Consider the following 26,553-nt stretch of genomic DNA (forward strand, 5'->3'; position numbering starts at 1 on the left):
GAGCCACACCTCCTGGATGTTTTCACTTGGATAGACTATAGCACCTCAGCCTCAACGTGTGTTCTTGGTTTAAATTCATTACATTACTCTCCTCGGTAAATCAGGCTAGAGACCTGGGATCTCGAGGTTTCCCATTCAGGTCCTCTCAACTCTGTGAACAAAATGTCTCTCAAATTTATCATCCTTTGCTGCCCTGCAAAAGCAGTGTTTTCACTCTAACCTTCATCATCTTACCTCACCTCACTACAACAGACTCCTGCTGCTGCTGCTAAGTCGCTTCAGTCGTGTCCGACTCTGTGCGACCCCAGAGACGGCAGCCCACCAGGCTCCCCTGTCCCTGGGATTCTCCAGGCAAGAACACTGGAGTGGGTTGCCATTTCCTTCTCCATTGCATGAAAGTGAAAAGTGAAGTCGCTCAGTCGCGTCCGACTCTTAGCAACCTCATGTACTGGAGTGGGTTGCCATTGCCTTCTCCGACAGACTCCTGACTGACCTGTTAATATCTTCAAATTTTTCCTTTGTCTGGATTATTGACCTCTATTGTCGGTCATCTTAGATGTACATCTGATCAAGGCACACCCTTGCTGAAAACTCTTTTGAACTGATTATTAGTTCAGAAAAATGTCCAAATTCCTTACTTCAAAGTTCTTTACAATTTGACTTCTACTTGCCTTTCTAGCCTAGTTCCTCCATAACTCTGAAATATAACAGCCCTTTATGGGATAATTTTGTCTCCCCCTGCAAATTCATGTTGAAATCCTAACTCCCAGAATGTGACCATATTTGGAGATCAGGTCCTTAAGAGAGGTAATTAAGTTAAAAACAGAGCCATTAGGGCCTTAACCTAATAGACTGGTGTCTTTATAAAATGAAGCAGTTAAGTACACTAACAATCGACTGTCCAAAAGAAAAATTAAGGAAACAATTCTATTTACAATAGCATCAAAAATAATAGAATACTTAGGAATAAAGTTGACCAAGAAGGTGAAAGCTGTACACTGAAAATTATAAGACAATGATGAAAGAAATCGAAAAAGATACAAATGGAAAGATAGCCTATGCTCATGGACTGAAATAATATTATTAAAATGTCTATACTACCTAAAGTGATCTACAGATTCAATGCAATCCCTATCAAAAATACCATGCATTTTTCATAGATATAGAAAAAATAACCCTAAAATTCCTATGGAACCACATACAAACTGAACAGCCTAAGCAATATTGAGAAAGCTGAACGAAGTTGGAGACCATCACATTTCTTGATTTCAATGTATATTATAAAACAGTAATAATCAAAGCAGTATGGTACTGGCATAAGAACAGACACACAGACCAATGGAACAGAACAGGGAGTTCAGAAATAAAGCCACACATGTACGGTCAACTTATTTTTTAATGAGAGTATCAAGAATATATAATGGGGAAAGACAAGCCTCTTCAATAAAAGGTGTTGGGAAAACTGGACAGCCACATGTAAAACAGTGAAATTGGACCCTATTTTATACCACAAAATTAACTCAAAATGGATTAAGGACTTAAATGGAAGACCTAAAACCATAAACCTCACAGAACAAAACATAGGGTAACCTTAACATTAATCTTGGCAATGATTTTTTAGCTATAACACTAAAGGCACAAGCAACAATAAATGAATGGGACTACATTATACTAAAAAAGATGCTTTTACAGCAAACATTCAACAGAATGAAAAGAGGCAATCTATGAAATGGGATAAAATGTTTTCAAATCATATATCTGATAAGCAGTTAATATCCAAAATATATAATGAACTCATACAACTCGATAACAAACTAAAATAAAATAAGCTGATTAAAAGTTTGGCAAAAGACTTGAATAGACATTTTCCCAAAGAAGACATACAGATGGCCAACAGTTATAAGAAAAGGTGTTTGATATCATTAATTATCAGAGAAATGCAAATCAAAACCAAAGTGAGATATCAGTTCACATCTATTAGGATAGCTATTAGCAAAAAGACAAGAGATAACAAAGGTTGGCAAGGATCTGGAGGAAAGTGAACACTTTTACATTGTTGGTAGAGATGTAAGTTGTTACAACCACCATGGAAAACAGTATGGAGATTTCTCAAAAAATAAAAAATAGAGCTACAATATGTTTCATCAATCTCACTTCTGGGTATATATCCAAAGAAAATGAAATCAGTATTTCAAAAAGGTATCTACATTCCTACAGTCACTGTAGCATTATTCACAATAGCCAAGATACAGAAACAACTTGTCAATGGATTCAGCAAAGAAAATGTGCTATATACACATGGTGGAATATTATTCAGCCATAAATAGGAAGAAATAATGTCATTTGCAATAACATGGATAAACCTGGAGGACATCATACTAAGTGAAATAAGCCAGACACAGATAAACAAATATTGCAATATCTCACTTACATGTTGAATCTTAAAAAAGTCATATCCATAGAATCAGAGAGTAGAATAGTGGTTTCCAGGGGCTAGGGGTGGGGGGATGTTAGTCAAGGAGTACAATTTCCAACATGGTGACTGTAGTTCATTATACTCTGTTATATACTTAAAACTGCTAGGAGGGTTGATCTTAAGTGTTCTTACCACACACACAAAGGTAATCATGTGAGGTGACGGATGTGTTAATTAACTTGATTGTGGTAATCATTTTGCAATGTATATGTATATCAAATCAAGTTGTACACCCTAAAAAGTAAACAAATGGGCCGTTTTTCCCAAGATGGAAAAACAAATCGGCTTCACTGCTTACAAAAATAAATAAATAAATAAATAAATCATGTATGTGTCACATATACCTACAGAGAAAGACCATGTGAAGAAATAGAGACAAGACAGCCATCTACAAGCCAAAGGGAAAGGCCTCATAAGAAACCAACCCTATACACATTGATCTTGGACTTCTAGCTGCTACCAGAATCGTAAGAAAATAAACTTCTATTGTTTAAGCCACCCAGTCCCTGTGGTGCTTTGTTATGGCAGTCCTAGAAAACTAACACACAGCCTATAAGACTATTCAGTCTAGACTACTCCGATTTTGGAAAATACCCACACTTTTACTGATGTAATTTCTTCCACCGAGTGTCCTTTTCTAGCCAGTATTTATCTTTGAAAATATTTTATCTCTATCTCAAAGTATTTCTCAAAAGCTTATGCCCATCAAAGCTGGAAGGAATTTTTCCCTCCTTTTGTACTCTGCTCTTACTTCTAATAAAGCAACCACCACATTATCGTTCTGTTTTTCCTGAAAATTGTGCCAATGCTAGAAGATAAGTGCAGAATGACAATGACAGTCAAGTTATGCCTGATGGTTGTTTGGAGTGATGTAATGACTGTGTTGGTGGAAATGTGGGGAAGGCGATAGAACAGATGGATCTTAATAGTTAATTAATTTTAGGAAGTCAAGGTCAAAGTCCAGATGAATGATGAAGTCTGGATTTCTGACTTGGACCGCCTGGTGGATGGTGATTCCAATAGCTTTATGTAGGGAGTTCTCAAGGAGAAGGGGCCTTGGGAGACAAGGTAGTTTGGTCTTGCTTGTGAGTAACTAAGGACATCTAGGAGAATGGGTCCTATATGCAGATGAATGTGCAAATCTTCATTTCTGGAGAGAAATGTATCTAAGAGCTGGCCTTGTAATATTTTTTAACTCTTATTTTGATGAGCTCTGGATCCTTAGGCACACTTTCTATCAAAAAAAACTATCCCACAGAAACTTGAGGACCAAGATAATGCTAAGAATGTGGAAAAAGGGACAAAAATATCAAAGTGAATCCTACAAATAACAAGAAGCTCTGGGAAGACTGCCTTCCAAAATTTGTTCTCTTGTCCAGTGACCACAAAACCTAAAATCCTACCATCAGTGACATTATTTATCAATTCTTATTGAAGGTGCTTCTGAGTTAAGATGAGAAGCAAGGGACATTAAGAGGAGGTAAAATTATTGACTCCCAAGTTCTGCTGTTCTCTGAAGCTGGGGAAGGGTTCTGTGACCATGAAGTCCCATCAGAAATTGAGGGACAGAAGTGATGAACGGTAAAGGAGACCCAGAATAACGCCCTACCTGGAATAACCAGCTGCCCACCACGGCAGCAGGCTTAGGTCAGATAATGAGAAATCAGAAGGCCCCTGCTGCCAACCAAATCTCCCTCTCAACTATTTGTGCAGATAATCTGGCCAGGAATAGAGGGAACTACCCCAACAGACTGTGATGGAGAGCTGACAGATTAAGGGGAGAACAGCATGCCACCAATACGACAGCATGGAGAGCAAAACGTGTTGGCTCTCTAATGAGAATCCGCCTTGCCACCACTGCTCTTGCATTTATGTTCCCCAGAGCAGCTCAGCCTCACTTGCCAAAAGTGGCAGGGGGTGGGAAGGCTGTTGGCCTCGTGCCCACCTGGGTACCTGCTGGGAGAATTTTGCACATGCTGCTAAGTGCCCAGTGGCACTGAGGGCTTCCATTTACATTCTTAATTACCCTGAAATTCAGCCACATGGTCCTTCTGCCTGTCTGGACCAGTGCTTGATGGCAGCTGGTGTTAGAAACTTACAGTGCTCCAACAGCCCTTGAGTTCTATCCTTCCTCTGTCGGGGAGGGACTTCCCAAGTCAGTGAGAAGAATGTCCATGTATGTGTGCAAGTCTACGGGTGCACCTGTGTGCCTGGGCTTATGTGTGTAATTCTTGGTTCCAGATACTTGCATGTATATGTATCTTTAGGGGAGGTAGTGGGGTACATGCTCATTACAGGGAGTTTCCCTTGACTATTGACAACTATGGGAGAATGTTTAAAGCTTTCTCCAGGAACCAGAAATTTTCCAACCTTAATTTGAAGAAGCACAGAAATATATATATTGATAATAACTGGTTGCATTTATCTTTCCTGAAAGAGGCAAAGTTTTTGGTATGTTGTTTCTGGATTTGAAAGTAGAGTGGAAGGAAGTGAGGTCGCAGGTGTTTGGGGAAATTTTTGATCCTCCCTGCACAAAATTTCTCCACATTCCCCTTCTTTTGATTTTGTCTGGGGAGGAAGATTTTGAAATGGGTATTTGTGGGGTGTGCAATTCCATACACACACACTCCTATGCCCGTGTATATACACACATGCATTAACATGCTCACTCAATATATAACAATGTGCAAAATGTCTTGCTAGAAACTTTGGGGAAGGAAAAAGCAGTTTTCCATTCATCTTCAAAAATCCTCAAACTCTGTTAAACCGGAAAAATATAGTAGAAAGCAGTAAGTCTTAGAAGCCAAGCGTCTAGTAAGGTCACTGTGTGGGGAAGAAGTTCAGAGATGGAGGGAGTTACTCTCAAGCCAGTGGTCAGGGAAGACTGGGGAGGGAGCAGCTGCAGCATGGACCTCTTCAAGTATGCAGAGACCATCCTCTGATGAGTGTGTTACTGAAAACTGCCACTGGGGGAAATAATGGAAGAGGGTAAACTGATAATAACAGATGCGGGCAGTTACAAAGTTCCCAGTATCTCACAATGTCCTATAGCCATTGTCCGTACATCAAAGAGCGTACATCAAAGAGCTACCCCTCTACTAATTCAGTAGGTGACCACCCTCCTGGAGTTCTGCTCTCCTTTCTGAATTCATGGGGAGGTCTCATTCTGACTTCACAAGGAGGTCCCTGCAGACTTTTTCTCTTGGCAACACTAAAACTAAAGAGCCAATCAGAGGAGATGAACAAATAGATAACAGTTACTGTCCATTCAAAATGTTTGCTTATTTGAGTATTCCTTTTATCGTGCATGCCTGTTCACTCAGTTTTGTCTGAATCTTTGTGACTCCATGGACTGTAGCCCACCAGGCTCCTCTGTCCATGGAATTTTCTAAGCAAGAATACTGGGAATATATTGCCATTTCCTACTCCAGGGGATACTCCCAACCCAGGGGCTGAACTCACACCTCTTGCATCTCCTGCATTAGCATGCAGATTCCTTACCACTGTGCCACACTTGGGATGCCCCTTTTATTACTTTAAATCATTTAATAAAACCTTCATCAATCATCTATAAATTCTCAGGCACTGAGCTAGGCACTACCCACAAAATGCTTAGCCGAGAAACAGTCATAGAAAACCAGCAGGACACGTGATGGGATAATTATGTGTATAGAATGCTCTGGGAAGTCCTAAGGGGACTTTCAAGAAAGCTGGAAATTAAGGGTGGCTTTATGGAGAAGGAGAAACTTTGGCTGAGTTTATTTTTTTCTGTGTGTTGAAGGAACGTTGGTTAACTTGATGAAAGGGGAATTGTGTCAAATGTGGTAAAATTGTACCGTATTGGTAAATATGATGCCAATGGAATAGCCGCTGCTGCTTTCAATTAGAATCTCTGTAGGACATGGCTTCAAACTTGTTTGCTGGACAGACTAATTCAGTGCTACCAATCTGATGGTTTATCTCACAGCACCAAATAGCACCGAGACAAAGGTTATAAAGAACTATTAATTTTTAAAATATGATGGAATCAAGAATAGTTCAAGTCATGCAATTGTTTACATTTTTAGATAGCAGAACACAGGGTTTGATGATATAATGTAATATATTTGGTTATAAAATTGAGGGCAGAAATCAAGAATATTAAAAATATTCTTGAAAAATACTTTAAAAGTTCAGGTCATTTTAACAAAGACCAAGCAGTGCTGTATGTGTGCTTAGGGGGACGATGGTTCACAAAAGCACATTAAATCATCCTTGAATGAGTATATCAAAGAAGAAATAAAAATTAAAATTGCAGTCCAATGATGACAATGAAACCTGTTTACCAAAACTTATGGGATATGGCCAAAGTTCTAATTAGAAGTAATCCATTGCCTAAAGTGATTTAGTTATGAAAAATACATGATCATTTTTTCAAGTAGCTAGAAAACGTAAATCAATCTAAGGAAAGCAGAAGGAAGAAAACAGTAACAATAACAACAGAAATAAGTAAATTAGAAATCAGAAAAATTCAGCAGAGGAAATTTTCATCAGGAAGTAAAGAAAAAAATGCAACACATTTAAAATAAATGAATGAAAAAAATGCAATGCTGCACATGTGTATATGTCATATTAACATAATTTTAATGAAAATGATGTATGTGAAACTTCACAGTACTTTGAAAAACACAATACAATGGTAAATATCTAGGGAGCTTACAAATTATCAAAGTTGATTCAAAGAGAATGGACATTTTGAACAGATGAAATAATATGGCAAACATTTCAAAGAATTATTAAGGAATTATGCTATCAAATAAAAGTTTTAGGGACAGAGATTCCTACTGACAAGTTCTCTTAAATGCTAAAAGTAATGTAAACTGTAAATTCAAGAACAGAGAAAATACTGAACATATTTAATTCATTTACTAAATAATTAAATAAATTAAATAATAACCTAAATAAATTTAATAAATGAACATTTCTAATTTACTTACTATAAACTGATATAAAAAAATCTTATCTATATTGCATATAATAATACTATGGAATTCCAAATTATGAATGTGGATATAAAAAGTCCAAACTAAAATACTGATAATTAAATACACAATGGAATATTACTCAGCCATAAAAAAGAATGCATTTGAGTCAGTTCTAATGAGGTGAAGTGAGTCAGAAAGAGAAACACCAATACAGCATATTAACGCATATATATGGAATTTAGAAAGACAGTAATGACCATCCTATACGCAAGGCAGCAAAAGAGACACAGGTGTAAAGAACAGACTTATGGACTATGTGGGAGAAGGCGAGGGTGGGATGATATGAGAGGATAACATTGAAACATGTATATTCCCATACGTAAAATAGATGCCCAGTGCAAGTTCCATGCATGAAGTAGGGCACTCAAAGCCAGTGCTGGGGTGGGGAGGGAGGTGGAAGCGGGGTTCAGGATGGGAGACACGTGCACCTGTGGCTGATTTATGTCCATGTATGGCAAAACCCACAATATTTTAAAGTAATTATCCTCCAATTAAAATAAACTAATTAATTAAAAAATAAGTAATAAACAAAATAGACTAATAAATGAAGTTAAATAGTATGGCTAAAAAAAAATTTTTTTTTTGACATGTAAGAGTAAATTCCTGAATCAAAGAATCCAAGTCTGTTTAAATGCTATGTCTCTCAATAAGTCAAACCATGAAAGGCTACATGACCATATCAATCATATCTGATAAAATTTAGTATCCAATATTGAAAAAGAAAACTATAGTGTAGTAGAACAGACAGTATGCTTTCTTAATATTAAAAAGTCTGTATCTTAAACCAATTACAAATATCTAGCTCATTAAAACTGACAAGAGTTTGTAAGAGGTAAGATGCTTATATATGAAATATAAATAAGTAAAATTATTCAAAAGGAAGAAACTTGATATATCTTCCAAAATATTTTAGAATAATTTATAATAATTTAGCACTTGGTCAAGTGGTGGATCTCAAAGTACATATATGATATTCAACTACTTTGTATTATAAATATTTAGAAAATATAAAGAATAAAAGAACTTGCTTAAAGCATTGTATGAATATAAATATAACAGACTATAATATGTGAAAATTTTATATTAAAAAAAAAAACAAAAAAATCAATAAAAACATATTAAAAATTAAACCCAAATTGGTCAAGCACCAAGCACATAAATAAATAGGCTATCCTTCTCAGACAATAAAGAATCCCCCTACAACGCAGAAGATGCAGGTTTGATCCCTGGGTCTGGAAGATCCCCTGGAGAAGGGAACGGCCACCTACTCCAGTATTCTTGCCTGGGAAATCCCATGGACAGAGGAGCTTAGCAGGCTAAAGTCCATGAGGTAGTAAAGAGTTGGACACGACTGAGTGACTAACACACTCTAAAAATGAAAACAAATCCATAATGAGTGTAAGAAGCAAAGTATTCCATTTCACCAGAAATCAAAAGAAAAGAAATATAATGAAATACTATTTTCTACCTGTCAAACCAATGACATTTTTAAAAATAGTAATTTATTTTGAAGAGAATGTTGAGAAAGTGCTCTTATGAATCATTGTTAAAATGAAAATGGCTACTGATGTTCTAGAAAGTGATTTGAAAATAAAGAACCACACAGAAATTTTTACCATTGGTCCTGATAATTCTACTCATAAGAATATATCCCCAGGAAATTATGAGAAATGTCTGAAAAGATTATATATAAGGCCCTCCATCGTGAGTTTATTATAGCAAATTATTAGAGGCAATCAAAATGTCTAATAATAAATAGGAGTCTGGCATAATTATGATATGTCCATATGAGGTAACATTTTTCAGACCATTACAAATCACATTTGCATAAAATAGTTAATGATGTGGAAGAATGCACATAATGTAATTTATATTTATATAGAGAGAGGGAGAGAAAGAGAAAAGCTAAGAGTAAGCTCACCAAAATATTAACAATTCTAAATCTCTTTATGAGAGGTTTACAAATTACTTAAAAATTTTTACATTTTCTTCATGTTCTAAAATTTTAAAAACATCAGTCAGACCAAAAGCTTGAAGAACATTCCTGATGATAGTTTCTTTTGGCCAGGATCAAAAAGAACTCTGTCTGCCATGGCATATACTTTATGGCTAGTGTATTTGTACTGCCTTTTTTTTTTTCACTCTGACTTCTGATTTTATTTCATAAATTTACATTGATAACGTTTCTCTACCCCAGTATCTGATTCAATACTTTGTGGAATGAAACTAGGGACTAAACAAATAGGCAAATGGGAAGAAATGTGAATCACGTGTCCTAAGTGATTTTCATACTACATTCTATTCCCTGAGTCTAGAACACAGCCTTGGAGCCTTCTGCTCGGAGGTCAGAGACTTATTCTTCCGTGTCTATTAAATGGCTCAAGAGAGAATGCTCATGGGCCAGTGGCAGTCAAACTCAGAGCTCCTGGGGGCTGCAGTCCTTCTTAAGCTTATGTCAGTGTCGGGTAAAAAGCAGTGAAACCTGAGAGAGAAGGCATGGGCAAGTCCCACTACATCTTTCTCCACTTCCGATGCCTACATCTTTGTCCACTTCCAATTCCTAGTGGTTGGAATCTCATCAGTCTAGAAGTCAGAGGACCTTTCTTGTTACTGAAATCCTTTTAGCTATGGACCAGATTTCTCCATAAGGTTCAGGTTTTTGTTTTGTTTTTTTAATCTTTTTAATGTTAGAGATTAAAGCTAAATTTTAGCTAAGTTTGAAGGAAGATTCACAAATCACCTTTGAGAGAGAAATGAAGAAAGAGAGGGAGAGACAGAGGGAAGGAGAGAGACAGAGGGAGAGGGGGAGAGAGAAAGATGGAGAGGGAGAGAGGAAGGGACAGAGGGAAAGAAAGATCATTTTATGAAATACTTGACATAATGTTACTCTGATAAGTCTGAAGAAGTGTGAGTCACTATACAACCATTCTCTCAACTCAGAACAAAAAGCTTCACGGAATTACTGTACTTTTAATCCAAAGAATTGGGTGTTTGGCATTCCATAGTGCTTTGTGGTATCATGCCAACCAGGGGAGCCACTCATGAAAACAGCATATTGTTGAATTGTGGGTCTCAGCTCTCTTGGGTTGATAAATGGCAGTCCATCTTTTAAGACCCTTCCTGAGTTAAGAAAGGATTATCGGATTAAGGTGTGTCTGGAATAGTTCAAACATTTAATGTAATTTACATTTTATACCTGGGATTAGTTTGGAAGCTGGGTGACTGTAGAAAAAAAGTTTTTTTCATTAATAGGAAAAGATGTAATGTCAAATCACTTACACATGAAGGTTAAGTTTATTTGGAAGACAGACTTTAACAGTGTGGCAATTCTTGGCATTAATACTGAAGGAAATTATGACCCACTGTCTGGAAGTGTGCTTGTGTGGGAGTATGTGTCTATGTACATGTGACATTCATTTGCTGTTAGAGGAGCAAGAGTTGAGTAAGCAGGAAGCAAACAACAGCTCTGTTCGGTAACAGGTGGGGTCACAATCTATCAGGGTTGACTGCTTAGAAAGTCATGGAACCAAAGCTAAATGTCACTTTGTTTCCTACTTGAGTTTCAACACTATCTGCCCTCCTCCCCTCCTTCCTCAAGATTTCCCTCTACCCTTCCCTCTTTTCATAATATACCATTTTGTTTCATACTTCTTTGCAGCAATAAAAAGCCCCAAAGCAATGTTAAAGGCAGATTTAACTAGCTGGTTTAATTCTAATAGATTTTGTATTTATTTGTTTCTACATTGACTTGGCCTCCTTACTATTCTCCACTCTACTTGGAAAAAGATTTTTCATTGTATGGCCCTACGCTTTGCACTTCCTTTCTCAAAAAAAAAAAAAAAAAAGGAAGATTATGTGAGTAAAAAAAACAAAATAGTAACATGATATGGATTCAGGAAGATTTAGTCCAAAATTCTTTTTTCTTTTTTTTTGCTCAGACAAGGAACTTGAATCTCAAACCCAAGGAAGGTATTATTGTTCTTTAAAAACATTCATTTTGGGAGAAAAATATCCTAAAACTGTTAGGAATCTTGGAATATCACTTTCCTTTCTCTTTATATTCAGTAGAACACACTGTATCATTGACATTTATGCTTGCTGCGGTAACAAGTAAACCCCCAATTACATAAAGGTTCAAACACCAAAGAAGTTTACTTTGCTTTCAGATAAAGAATAAAATAGGTGTTCCTAATTGATGCCCAACTCTCTCCCAAATGGTGATTCAAGGACTCGTATGTCTTCCATCTACTATTCCATCATCAACACTTTGGCTTCCAAAACTGTCATTATTAATCTGTGTCAAGTTACTAGAAGAGGAAAGAACAAGAAGAATGGTATGTGAAAGATTTCTTAGGACCAAGCGTTCAAGCCCGTCTTCACTAAGGTTCACTTAGGTTCAGACTCCACTGGCTTGAACTCAGTCACATGGCCACATCAAACAGAAAAGGAAAGAGCAGGTATGGTCCGGCTATGTGGCAAGGGAAAAGAGGATACAGGCTTAGTGAACAGCTTGCTATTCTCCATTTTCAACTGAAAATTCTACTTGCTTAGAGTACTTTCAGTGATGTTATGCTTCATGAGCAAATGTATTGCAGCATGGTATGGAGATATGATTTGGCTATTTAAAAAATTGTGAATCAGAGCACAGCCTCTGTACAACACAAGAGTGTCTCAGAAGGTATAAATCTTCCTTTGCATCCATTTCAAATGAAAAATGGAGGATGGGGTTTCATGATAGGATTAATGGACATCTGAAGACAACTGTTTGGGGACCAAGACTAGAGTAGAGGAGGGAGTAATGCATAGGCAGCAGAGCATCTTTCTGTTGAGACGTTATGGTCGGTGGGAGCACTAGAAACTTTGACTGTTGTTCCAGCTGTTATACTAGATGAGATCTAGGCATGCTGACAACCATTATCAACAGAATACAGTAATGGCAGCAGACCCAGAATTAAAAATCAAAAGACTGAGCAGTTGTGTTCATCTGTTCCAAAGTCTATATTATTTCCTTCTATCACTTTGCTCCACTCAGGCAAACTGATTTATAAGTTATAGTCACTTAGCCACCATTAATTTCACTAAGGGCATTTCACACTTGTACAATAAATGTTTGAATTAAGACATTTCTTTTCTTCCGAAATTGAATTGCATGTTAACTGGTTATTGGCTGTTGCTGGTGGTCCACACAATTACAGATAAGACCATTGATCTGGCAAGAAAACAAATTGGCTCTTAAAAGAAGGCAGTTTGGATTTGACAGCTACAGATGATTAGGTGTCTCACTAATGGATGCTGTGTATCACCATCAGAGGTGTGAGAGATCTGCAAACACTTTCTCTCAACTGCCTACTTCTACCCGGAAAGGTTGCTTTAATCTGCCTTCTCCTATCCATGCACATTAGCAGAATCCATTGATAGGGGATAAAGCCCCAAGTTACCTGGATGACTCATGAGTTTTGAGATAGGTAGAAGTTACTAAGAGAAATCTTGGTTCAATCAGGTAGCATCCGAAGTGATTCTGGTTTCAGCTACAAATGTCTGACAGACAACTGGTACAAACAAGCTCAGCCACACATGACAAAGTAACTTCCCTCAGGGATGGTAGACCAGCAAGGGTATTCCTCCAGAGATTCCATTCTATTGTAAGAACCCAGATTCTGGACACCCTGGCTAGAGGACATCTAATGTTATGTCCCCTAATGTGATGTAGGTAGTTTGCCCAGTAATTGGTTTGCTGGCTTTTAGGACTTGATCAAACCTAGACAGCATATTAAAAAGCAGAGACATTACTTTGCCAACAAAGGTCTGCATAGTCAAAGCTATGGTTTTTCCAGTAGTCATGCATGGATGTGAGAGTTGGGCCATAAAGCAGCCTGAGTGCTGAAGGATTGATACTTTTGAATTGTGGTGTTGAAGAAGACTCTTGAGGATCCTTTGGACTGCAAGGAGATCAAAACCAGTCAATCCTAAAGGAAAGCAACCCTGAATATTCATTGGAAGGACTGATGCTGAAGCTCCAATACTTTGGCCAACTGATGCAAAAAACTGACTCATTGGAAAAGATCCTGGTGATGGGAAAGACTGAAGGCAGGAGGAGAAGGGGATGGGGATGACAGAGGATGAGATGGTTGGATGGCATCACTGACTCAATGGACATGAGTTTAAGCAAACTCTGGGAGATGATGAAGGACAGGGAAGTCTGGTGTGTTGCCGTCCATGAGTTCGCAAAGAGTCAGATGTGACTGAACAACAAGAGACTTGATCTTAGCTCCAACACTTTCAGGGAGAATGACTCAGGTCTTGTTCTATCTAGTGACCTCAAGACAGAGACAGAACCCCCTGCTTCCAGGACACGAGTATCAGCAGCTTGACCTCCACCCTTCTCTATCCTAGGCAAGGTAGGGGGCTTCTGGTGAACAATTCAGCACTGCCAATCTGATATCTCAGCCACCCCCAGTAGAAGCCATTTTGGGGTAGATTACATTGACTTTTAAGAGTCATCTATACAACTCCTCCAGTGTAAGATGATCTCATTGTAAAACTCTCTGTCCCTCAGGGGAGTGATAAGCCGCATTCTGTTTAAGAGCTTCAGGTCAAAGTCCAGATCCCCAGCTTTATTCCAGCTCTGGATACATATGAAAGAGGCTATTACTTTCCAGGGGTCAAGCTTTTAGATCTTAGCCCATCGAGAAGATAATAAAAAAGCACTTGTAGCTGGATTTTATTCATCATTTATATAATCACTGAAATTGCAGATGAAATAGGCCATTATGTCATCCCGCCTCTCTTGTTAGCCAGTGTGTATGTATTTTCTCTTTTATAACATCCCATAAAAGCATCCTACACAGGGTTAGATCATAACAGTCTCTCAGCCATTGTGGCAAGTGCAAAATATTCCAAATGAGTTAAGTTTCTGCCTGATTTCCATCTGGAAGATTCTGGAGATGGCTCAGTCTGAGCAGCCATGCCTTTTTCCTCATCCCTCCTGACCTCCATCTCTGTGATGGAAGCAGGGCCAACTCTTTCTGGACAGTGGTACAGGACATGTGTCATTACGAGCTCTGACAGAAGAAATTCAGATAGTTCTCTGGCCATATTTGTCAAGCAGCAATATGTGGAATCTCTGTGGGAGGCTAGAGGCATACTCTTAGAAAGTCAAAAAACATTAAAAAAAATTTTTTTATTGGAGTATAATTGTTTTACAACATCATGTTAGTTTCTGCTGTACAATGAAGTGAGTCAGCTCTATGTACACATATATCCTCTCCCTCTTGTCCTCCCTCCCTCCATCCCGCCCCTCTAAGCCATCACAGAGCACTGAGCTGAGCTCCCTGTGCTATGCAGCAGCTTCCCACTAGCTATCTATTTCACATATGGTACTTAATGAGAAATTTTCTATGTTATATTTTCAGTTTGATGATCTAAAAAACACACATGCACTTATTCTGGGGCATCTGAAAGACCTCAGAATTGACAACTGCTACATGATTCCAGAGCTCCAGTTGCATTTGTGTTTGAGCCAAGTGGTATGTTTCACTAATGAGAAGGGGGTGAGGTAGAATTCACTTGCACTGTAGTGAAAACCAGAGGACTTCAATGTATACTAAAGAAGCGGTGGCTTCTCAGAATTTTCATAGAGAGAAGTACTGTAGGGATGGGGTCATTGCATAACAGGTGACAGCAGAGGCAGGCCAAACTTAAAAGCGAGTACATACACCATAGCCCTTGGAATCACAGTCACATTCTGAGCAAAAATTAATTTTACCAAGTTGTCATATGGCATACTAAATTAATGCTAATGATTCTGGTATTAGTTTAGTTTTATTTGCAAATTAATTTTGACTGTATTGCTTAAGGGTTAATATGCATAAGGAGTTTATGCTTAGTTTAATGGTTATATATATCTAAGAAACATTAAAATAAAATGAATTGGAGTCAACATGGGGCTACATGACAGTTGTTTTCCTCTAAAAAGACATCTAAATGCTGTTCAAGTAGAAGAAGTACTGCTTTATAGGATTATCTTGTCTTTCTGAGGACTACATTCATTCTGTTTATATCTCCAGTAGCTATCCACAGAAAGCATCAGTTCCTATTTCCAGTGAATTTTGAAGACTGGACCATATCTAAGAAGGAGAAAATTATTTTCTTTCATCTTTTTTCTTGCAGGGTGTTCTGGCCACATCCCTATGTAATGGACCTCCTATGGACCTCTCTGAACAATTGCTCACAAATATTGAGGACTAAGAAAAATGGATGAATTATATACTGTATGCCCTTCCTTCTGTCCTCTGATAAAGGTACAAATAGCCTTTTGATAACAACCTGTCTCATAAAAAGTATTCAATGAGCTGAATGAGAGAATGAACCCAGGTCAACAGCAAGAAGTCACCGAGGCATGAAACAGACATCAGCAATCAGTTAGTTGGCCAGAGAATATCCCAATAGCACGGAAGACATCTTGCAAAGCAGTCTGTGGAAAGTTCCCTGACGCGCAGTCTATTAAGTGGGGTTCCCAGGAGCCTGGTGTAGACTAAGCTCCTTATTTCATGTTATAAATTAAAACAGAAGAAATCTAGTCCACTAGTCCTCCAGGCAAATGCTTGATTGTTCTTTTGTAGGAATCCCTTGACAATGTTAGAGTAGGTGGGTTTTAGAGGAAGTGAATCATCTGGAGATTTATCTAGGCAGGTAGAATAAAATAATGAGCAGAAAGGTGCTCAAGGGAGCCGTTGGGAAAGAATTATGCCAAGAACACAGAGAATGCGAGAGGGAGGAGGAAGATGGGCTAGGCAAGAGGCTGGGAAAGGTTACGTTAACTCACCTCTATTGCATGCCCTCTTTTTACATCTTTCTCAATGAAAAGATAAAAAGAATTGATGGAGCCTGAGATGCCAGCCATAGGCACTCACATCCTGGTTTCTCTTTGCTACCACATGGAATCTGAAAAAAAAAATGGCATAGACAATATTATTTACAAAGCAGAAGAGAGATACAGATGTAGAGTACAAATGTATGGATACCAGAAGGGAAAGAGTGGGTGATGAGATGAATTGGGAGATTGGGACTGACATAAAAACACTATTGATACTATGCATAAAATAGATAATTAATGAGTATAGCACCGAGAACTCCACTCAGTGCTCCATGGTGACCTAAATGGGACGGAAATCAAAAAAAGAGGGGATATATGTATACATGCAACTGATTCACTTTGCTGTACAGTAGAAAAGAACACAACATTGTAAAGCAACCATACGCCAATAAAGATTTTTTAAAAAATTGTTTTAAGTAGCATGGTATGAAGGATAACTTGTTTTGAAGAAATGTCTTATCTTCCATTGATCACTCAGCTCTGGGTGGGCGAGGACATCTACCTGGTGAGTCACAGCAGGAGAGTAGGAGCTGATGGCCCTGACTGTACCTGAGCTGATGCAACGGGCAGATGGAGTTTTATCTCCAGCTTAGAAAATCAGATCAGATCAGATCAGTCGCTCAGTCGTGTCTGACTCTTTGCAACCCCATGAATCGCAGCACGCCAGGCCTCCCTGTCCATCACCAACTCCCGGAGTTCATTCAGACTCATGTCCATCGAGTCAGTGATGCCATCCAGCCATCTCATCCTCTGTCATCCCCTTCTCCTCCTGCCCCCAATCCCTCCAAGCATCAGAGTCTTTTCCAATGAGTCAACTCTTCGCATGAGGTGGCCAAAGTACTGGAGTTTCAGCTTTAGCATCATTCCTTCCAAAGAAATCCCAGGGTTGATCTCCTTGCAGTCCAAGGGACTCTCAAGAGTCTTCTCCAACACCACAGTTCAAAGGCATCATCAATTCTTCAGCGCTCAGCCTTCTTCACAGTCCAACCCTCACATCCATACATGACCACAGGAAAAATCATAGCCTTGACTAGACGGACCTTTGTTGGCAAAGTAATGTCTCTGCTTTTGAAAATGCTATCTAGGTTGGTCATAACTTTCCTTCCAAGGAGTAAGTGTCTTTTAATTTCATGGCTGCAGTCACCATCTGTAGTGATTTTGGAGCCCAGAAAAATAAAGTCTGACACTGTTTCCACTGTTTCCCCATCTATTTGCCATGAAGTGATGGAACCGGATGCCATGATCTTCGTCTTCTGAATGTTGAGCTTTAAGCCAACTTTTTCACTCTCCACTTTCACTTTCATCAAGAGGCTTTTGAGTTCCTCTTCACTTTCTGCCATAAGGGTGGTGTCATCTGCATCTATGAGGTTATTGATATTTCTCCCAGCAATCTTGATTCCAGCTTGTGTTTCTTCCAGTCCAGCGTTTCTCATGATGTCCTCTGCATATAAGTTAAATAAACAGGGTGACAATATACAGCCTTGACGTACTCCTTTTCCTATTTGGAACCAGTCTGTTGTTCCATGTCCAGTTCTAACCGTTGCTTCCTGACCTGCATACAAATTTCTCAAGAGGCAGATCAGGTGGACAATTCACTTGTCTAAATAAAAATAGGGTTGCTCCTTACTTGGGGACTATTACTGGAATATGTCTGTCCTTAGATTACTTTGAACTTCTGAAAGGACAAGTTCTCGTGAAACTCTTCCTTTATTATCCAGGTTAGGGACTGTCTCCACTCCACGTTCTTCGGCTGGCCCCCCTCTTATCATACACATTTGGGAATATTATTATTAAACAAGTGTTTCCTCTGCTATTTCTCTTGTACTCTCAGACATTTCTTCAATTTCAAAAAAAAAATGGATTTGATGTCTGAACAAGCGGGGAGTTCATTTTTCTTTCCTTCCACTTACTGTAGGATGTCCTATGTATGACTTGGTCTCATTGAACTGCTTTTCCCTCATCTATAAATTGGGACAGTCTGAACAATCTTGCAGGATTTTTGAGATTAAGATGTGTAAATGCAGTCTGTGAACTGTAAAGGGTCATTCAAATGCCAAGTACCGGAAACTTGCAGTTAATTAAGCAGAATCACTATTCAGAGTCATCAAACCAGGAAGTCTTTGTTTTTAGGGGCTTTATGACATTATCTTTGCTGGTTCCTTGACTCTGTGCTTCCTGACTCTCCCTAACTCAGACACAAAGTTTTCAGGTGGGATGCTGAGTGCACTGGAGTGCACTCAATTACCTGAGTCCCTTCCCCTTTTTGATGGAGTCTCAATCACTGACACTGTCAATGTCCTTGTATATTTAAGGCAAGAGGAGCCTGGTGGGCTGCAGTCCATGGGGTCGCGAAGAGTCAGACACGACAGAGCAACTTCACTTTCACTTTTCACTTTCATGCATTAGAGAAGGAAATGGCAACCCACTCCAGTGTTCTTGCCTGGAGAATCCCAGGGACGGCAGAGCCTGGTGGGCTGCCTTCTATGGGGTCACACAGAGTTGGACACGACTGAAGTGACAGCAGGGGGATGGAGGCAAGAGTGAGACTCTCTGGACAGAGTTCATATTTTTCTTCCTTTGCTCTAATAACATCTTAAACCCACCTTTATATAATATTTATATGACCCTGACTTATATTTGTTTACCCATTTCTCTCTCCCACTGGCCAATGAACTCTACGGAAATATGGATTCTTTGTTTGTAATGGCCAGAACATAGTAGTGTCCAGTGTAGAGTAAAAATTTCCTGGAATTTTCTCTTTTCCTTCCTTCCTCACTGACCTCCAGCACTGGCAATTTGGCCATGCCTTCTATTATGACTGAATGCCAACTCTAGTTGCCCCCAGCAATCTGATTATCCTCTAAGCTTTAATCACAACCTCTTACCTCACATTGCTCAAGACCCCACATGGAGTACGCAGCCCGATGATGAGTTCCATTAGTCTGTAATGATCTGCTACTTGCGTGTTTTTAAGGAAACTAGTGGAAGTGCTATATATGTGCAAAACAGAGAAAAAAAGAAAAATAGAAGAAAATTAAAAATAAAATTAAAAAGATAGGCCCAGAGGACAGAGGGAGAACTGTTGAAGGAATATTTTGGCATTTGCTTGGCTATAAGGAGGCTAAGTGAAATCGATGAAAAAAAGAAAAAAGAAAAAAACTCTATTGGTAAAACTTAGCTCAGCTTAGAGACTAGTGTTTCCCAAAGTACATTGCACAGGGACTTCCCTGCTGGTCCAGTGGCTGGGACTCCACACTCCCAGTGGAGGGGACCTGGGTTCGATCCCTGGTCAGGGAACTAGATCACATATGCCACAACTAACAGTTTGCATGCCACAATTAAAAATCCTGCATGCCACCACAAAGACTGAATATCCTATGTGCTGCAACTAAGGCCTGTGCAGCCATATAAATAAATAAAACATTTGAAAACAAACAAGCCGTACATTGCACAGAAACTAGTTCTGTGGATGTTGTTTGGTGGCTAAGTTTGTCTGACTCTTTGCAACCCCATTGACTGTAGCCTGCCAGGCTCCTCTGTCCATGAGATTTCCCAGGCAAGAATACTGGAGTGGATTGCCACTTCCTTCTCCAGGGATCCTCCCAACCCGGCAATTGAACCCGTGTTTCTTGCACTGCAGGAAGATTCTTTACCACTCAGCCACCAAATGCTCCATGTCAAATAAGTTTATGAAGCACTGTGTTATAAAAAGTTAAACATGTTTCTTTACCCTAGAATACCTAATAGCTTTTTATGTGACAATTTAGCTTAGTCATTTTCAAGAAGGGATAGTCATACTGCTTTGAACTATTTTTTTGATCACTCTTAACTGGAAAATTCCAAAGGATCAGGTGTTCCTTGACACACATTTTTGGGACACACTGCCACAGAGATATGTATTTGAATGTTAAGGTACTTGACAATTGGTTCCAAGGAACCATGGAATAACATGGGCCCAATCTGCCTGCCAATGCAGGAGACACAGGAGACATGGGTTCAGTCTCTGGGTTGGGAAGATTCCCTGAGCAGGAAATGACAACCTACTCTGGTATTCCTGCCTGGAAAAGTCTAGGGACAGAGAAGCCTAGCAGGCTACAGTCATGGGTTGCAAAGAGTCAGACACAACTGAGTTACTGAGCACACACATACAATGACAATGTAATTAGCTAAACTCTTGCTTGATTAAACCATGTCTTCAAAGGCTTTGATTAATAGAAGGCTGGCAAGCTGGAAATATTATTTCTAGTTGTCTGCCTTCAGACTGTTCACGTTCCTATCCTTATCAACTCATTCATAAACACAAAATTTCACACTTTGCCTCAAAGAAACAACTGATAAAAACAAAAGGTTATATAACAAACAATAGTTTACAATGTCCAAGAATTTTGGTTGTTTTCAAAGTCATTAAGAGTTATTGTACAAGACTGTTAACAAAACATATAACTCATCAAACACTATGCCGATAGTTAGTTTCATCAGGTGTAGGGAGACAACAATCCAGCTGCCTGTGTCCTTTCAGACCTGACATTTTAGTGGATACAATAATAAATGAAAGTGTCTCTATGGGACAATAACAAACACAGTGATAGGTTTGGTGACATATAGTGGAATAAAAAGTCAAAGTCAAAGAAACTGAGAATGTCAACCCCCAAGAAGCAGCAGCTTAGCTAAAGGATATAGCTTCCAGATGGCTCAGTGGTAAAGAATCCACCTGCCAGTACAGGAAATACAGGAGATGCAGGTTCAGTCTCTGGGTAGGGATCATCTCCTGGAGTAGGAAATGGTAACCCACTCCAGTATTCTTGTACTGAGCACGGTACATGACATGTATCTAGAGTTGCATGAGCAAAGGGGAGTGCTATGGGTTGAATTGTGTGTTCCTTTCCAAATTCACATGAAGACCTAACTCCCATAACCTCAGAATGGGATTGTTTTTGCAGATAGCGTCCTTTTTTTTGGGAGGGGGGAAATAGTTGCTTTACAATGTTGTGTTGGTTTCTGCTGTACAACAATGTGAATCAGCTACATGTATACATATTTCCTCTCCTTGAACCTCCATCCCACCCATCTAAGTCACCACAGAGCACTGAGCTGAGCTCCATGTACTATACAGCAAGTTGCCACTAGCTATCTATTCTACACACGGTGGTGTATCAATCCTAATCTCCCAATTCATCCCACCCCACTTGCCCCACATGTCCACTCATCCATTTTCTATGTTTGCATCCTACTACTGGCGTATACCCTGAGAAAACCATAATTAAAAAAAGACATATGCACCCCAGTGTTCACTGCAGCCCTATTTAAAATATCCAGGATGTGCAAGCAACCTGAATGTTCATTGACAGATGAATGGATAAAGAAGATGTGGTACACATCTTGGAATACACATTGGGATACTACTTAGCCATATAAAGGATCAAACTGAGTCATCTGCAGAGATTATGGGTGAAACTAGAGTCTGTTATACAGAGTGCAGTAAGTCAGAAAGAGAACAACAAACATTTGTATATGGACACATATATGTGGAATCTAGAAAAATGGTACAGATGAACCTGTTTGCAGATAGGGTCTGTAAAGTAGTAGTTACATTAAATGAGGTCATTAGGGTGCTCCTTAATCCGACAAGACTCGTGTCCTCATAAGAATAGGAGATAAGGACACAGAGCTACACGAAGAGAAGAAAGACCAGACGAAGACACAGAAAAGGAAGATGATGTATCCAAGCCAGTGGAAGACACCTCAGGAGAAGCAACCCTGCTACATCTTCATTTCAGACTTCTAGTTCCAAGAATTGTGAGAAAATAGATTTCCGTTGTTTAAGCCTGCCAATTGGTGGTACTTTATTGTGGCAGTCCAGGCAAAGTAACACAGGGAGTGGACCAAGCCCACTAGTTGGTAGACCTTTTGAGGAGGAAACCTTGTTCTACATGTCTTTGTATGGAACTGTGCCACATAATAGGGAGCCAGGAACACACTCAATAAATCCATGCTGAATGAAGGAACAGAGTTATCTCTGGGTTAGCAGAGGAAGAGCTAAGACCAATGCATGGAGCAGCAAGTATGAACTGGCTCAACCATGAAGCGGGTGGTTTGCAAGGCACTTAGTACTCCGGTCATTGGAAGTGTCCATGCAGAGACTGACTGACTACTTGTTAGGGCTCTTGCAGAAGAGACACCTGAACTGGGTAGGAGGGGTCCTAGAAGACCCTCAATCTTTTCCAAAGATCTCTGATTCTCTAGAAGCAGAAAGTAGCTTCTTAACACCAGTCATGAATGGTCAAAGTCTACAATGAGCATCTTCCAAAGGCCGTGAGAGTCCTGGACCAAGGGGGGACTGCTGAACCACTTTCTAGTGTGTGGCTTTTGATGTGCTCTCGTACACGACATGTGAGCAAATCTTTTCTCATCAGGTTTGGTGTTTTAAAACAAAGGCAAAATGAATGGCCAAGTATGAGTGTTGGATGGCAGGACCTCAGTGTGGCAGGAGAGAGGTACCTGTGGGCCGGGTGCTCCTGTTCTACATTCTGCTGTGGATCTACATTCTGTAGAGGTTTGTCTACAAGATGAGACTTGAGAACTGGAAGTACTCCTTCTTGTCTCCAAACATCTCCTTTGCCAATCTACTAAGAACTTCATTGGAGATGATTTTTTCCAAAAGATACAGTCTCTATTAGCATGAAATCCCTTCATATCTGTGGAGTACCTTTCTGTTTACTGAGCTCCCTCACATGCATTATCTATGATCCTTCATCCATCCATGGTTTTTTTTTTTTTTTTTCATTTCCATGAATGCATCATGCTTTGGGTGGCACAGAACCTTCTCATGTTCTTTTTCCTCTTGGCTAATGCACCCTTCCAAGCACCTGTACTTCTCTTTCCTAGCCATCCTCACACCTGTGATGATCTGTTTTTCCTGTAGGCTTTAAGGACAGGAACTAAGTCAGCTTTGCCATCTGCTCCATCTCAAGCTTGGTGTCACACCTGGCACAGAATGAGCACTAACTACAGCTTATTTGAATAAATGAATGAGTATGAATGGTCTTTACTTCAACCCTGTGATGTTATTATCACTCTTCTATTACCTATAAGTTTGGAAAAACTTAATTTGATTGACCCAAAATTTCACAAACTGGATACTCAAAATGAAGTCTTCTTAACTCCAAATTAATAACTCGTTCCCTTTGTACCACAGTTCTATCAGTAAATGAGCCTGTGTTCTTCAGGACATGAATGATCTTGATGTTGACTCTGGCTGTGATTGTCCCATTTGTAACTCAGGGTAGAGATGGAACTGAGAGAAGGGAGTATTCCTAGATGATAAAAAGAGATAGAATATGATGCTTTGGCTTGTGCACACTGCTAAATTTATTTTTTAGGAGATGGCATGATGCAAGGTAGTATGGTTTCCTGAGGGTTCTTCACCCACTCTTACTTGCTGTCAAGACTTATGCCAAGTTGTTCATCCACAGGGATGAATGTCAGAGGCACTACCATCCTGGTGGATTTGGATCTTCAGTCTCTATGGATGCTGACATATAATTAAGCCAATTAGAAATTAGACCCTTGGAACTTAAGGTGTGCTGTATACGCAGGTGTGGGGATTCAGGAACGAGAAAGAGAGTCATAAAAATGGGGAGAGGAGGTGGCAGCAACCACGGGCAAAGAGGATGACAATCTGCCTGGGCCATGTGGCTGACACCCCGCCTGAAGCTTGTTTTGACTCTTCTCTCACTGCACAACCGGCGCATGCAGATGACTTTACATCTCATAGCAAAATGTGCAACAGCAACGTGCTAAGCAAATGCAAACAAAAATATGCTTCCCCCACTCCAAACAAATCTCTCACACATCGTGATGATGCTGTGGCATGGCGAGAGACGGGCGACCCAGGCCCCTAGCAACCGGATCTGCTCATTGTTGAAACTACTCTCTGGGATCCATAAAAATGCTCTGGGAGACCAACTTCAGCCATATGGGATGACTTGCTATGACTTGGACATGGCCCGCACTGTGATTTCATTCATTCACGCACGCATGAAAACGCGCGCCATCCAATTCACTCAGCATTTATTGTGCATCTACTGCGATCCAAGCAGAGCCAGGCACTAGAGGAGGTGCAATGAAGGACACAGAGACGAGCCCTCTGGATAGCCTTTTAGGAGCTCATAATTTCTCTGCTTGTGCTCCTGTATGGCTCTCAGCCTGGGACAGAGTTCACACTGCTCTCTCCCTATGGTAATCCCTCCCATTCCTAAAAGGCCAGTTGTCAAGCAGCACTTGCTTTCACTTCCTCACCAGGACTTCTCACGGTGAGAATGAGTCACCCTTTTACCAGGGCTCCAACAGCATGAAGTTCCACAGTAGGTTTTTGATCCAAGTGTTGACTATCACCTTATCTCTCCTGTCTTTATTTCCCCCCACTACTTCCCCCAAACTTGTAGGACCAGATCTTCCCTAATTCAGGGAAAATTCTAACAGGAGGAAAAAGTCTATTAGTGGCCTAAACCTCATAAAAGGGAGCTTTATAATTAAGTTTGTAACTTTTGCACTGAAAATCTCTTTTGACTCAAACCATAGCTGCAGGGCTCCAATGTGCCTTTCTCAAGAACTCTTTAATGAACTAGAATAATGACAAGGAATTATGCTACATTCTCCTCTAGGGCAGGAGAGCATGGTGACTAGGAGTGTGGAATTTGAAGTCTAGATTAAGTTGGCTTTACTTTGGGCAAGTTATTTGATATGCCTGTGCCTAGGTTTCCTCATCTTTAAAATGGGGATGATAATAGAGCATATTTCACAGGGTTGGTGTGAGGATTAAATGTATTAATACCTGCAATTACATATGTGGAACACTGCATGGCACTTAAGACACCTATTCAAGAGATGTTAGGTAGTAATTATTCTCCAAATAAAATAATTCTTATCTGGAGTGTACTGTGATATTGCATTATTGATGGTTCTTTCCATATTTATGTTCTGAATGCTTTGAGGCTCACTTTTACAAAAGGCCCCTGTTGAGAATAGATGATTCAAATCCTCCTAGTATTTTTAAGAGTGAGTCATTCGGAGTTAGATCCTACAACTTTGAGTTTCAATAGTTTTACCACGATTGGGTGTCTTTCCTGGAAAAAGTCACTCAGTCTCCCCAATCTTCCATTTCCTTAACTTTGAGAGGAGAGATAAACATACACCCCTCGCAGGGTTGCTGTGAGTGTTGTGAGAATAAATTCAGTAAATAACACATGGAAGAATCTAGCATCCTATGTGACTGACTTAATGTTTCATTCTTTTGTTTTAAAAACTAAATGATACACCTGGGATGAGCCCTGAGTATTCTGATGGTGTCAAATACCATTGTGGCTTTCACTGTACAGGTGTAATCTAACAAGTGCACACACACACACACACACACACACACAGATGTGGATGTAATCTCAAAGCATTTAATTCTCACAATTTAATCCCACCGTATGTGGTAGAACTAGTCGGATGCCTTTTCTAAGATGAAGAAGCAAATGAGGACTGTTTTTCAGGCTAGGGCTACTGCCTTTAGTGTATTTCATAGTCTTTCCACACATCTATTCTAGTAGTTTTCTTTTCCTTAAAGACTAGGTCTTGTCCCCTAGAACCCACTGGATGGCAGGCCTCTACTGTTGCTTTACTCATCACAGTGTTCTTCTCTCTGGGACAGATTCGGTCTGCCAAACTTTTGTGGGGAATGGGTTGATCTCATAACCTCACCCTCCACCCTGTCCTCCTCCTAAATGCTCACTAGGTTGTATCTCTGATGCTAAGAATTTCTAAAACCAGGCTCTTTGACCATACTGTCTTGGGTAGTCTGGCTACATTCCACAGAGTCTGCCTCTGCTACCAAATTGGTTCTCCTTTCACATTCCTGCCCAGACAGGACATCCAGACCTGGTTCCTCCTAGTCTTCGAGGGGCATGTTGCTTGCTGGGCTCCCAAGGTATTGCAAGTCATGTGGGTTGACTGACAAAGTGTCTGCATTATCTCTTCCAGGGACCGGGGTTCTGCTTTGTGCACTAGTGAACCAGAAGGGACCCAAATTATCTGACAGTCCTTAATTCCATAAGGAAAACTTATGTTCAGAAAGAGATTATGGTGTAAAGGAAAGGAGCAAGTGACCATGGAAGTACTTAGAGCAGGAAATCATT

At 39.7% G+C, this 26,553-nt stretch overlaps 1 long non-coding RNA gene across 1 annotated transcript in view; it reads right to left on the minus strand.

The window, feature by feature from the left end:
• LOC133261869 (uncharacterized) overlaps window positions 1-26,553 on the minus strand; it is a 251,842-nt gene that overhangs the window by 19,207 nt on the left and 206,082 nt on the right. Inside the window, exon 5 of the long non-coding RNA XR_009741159.1 lies at window positions 16,325-16,443. This is a non-coding gene — a long non-coding RNA (uncharacterized LOC133261869). The remainder of the gene's footprint in view (window positions 1-16,324; window positions 16,444-26,553) is intronic.

This window comes from Bos javanicus, chromosome 15, assembly GCF_032452875.1.
Source record: "Bos javanicus breed banteng chromosome 15, ARS-OSU_banteng_1.0, whole genome shotgun sequence".
Lineage (NCBI taxonomy): Eukaryota > Metazoa > Chordata > Mammalia > Artiodactyla > Bovidae > Bos > Bos javanicus.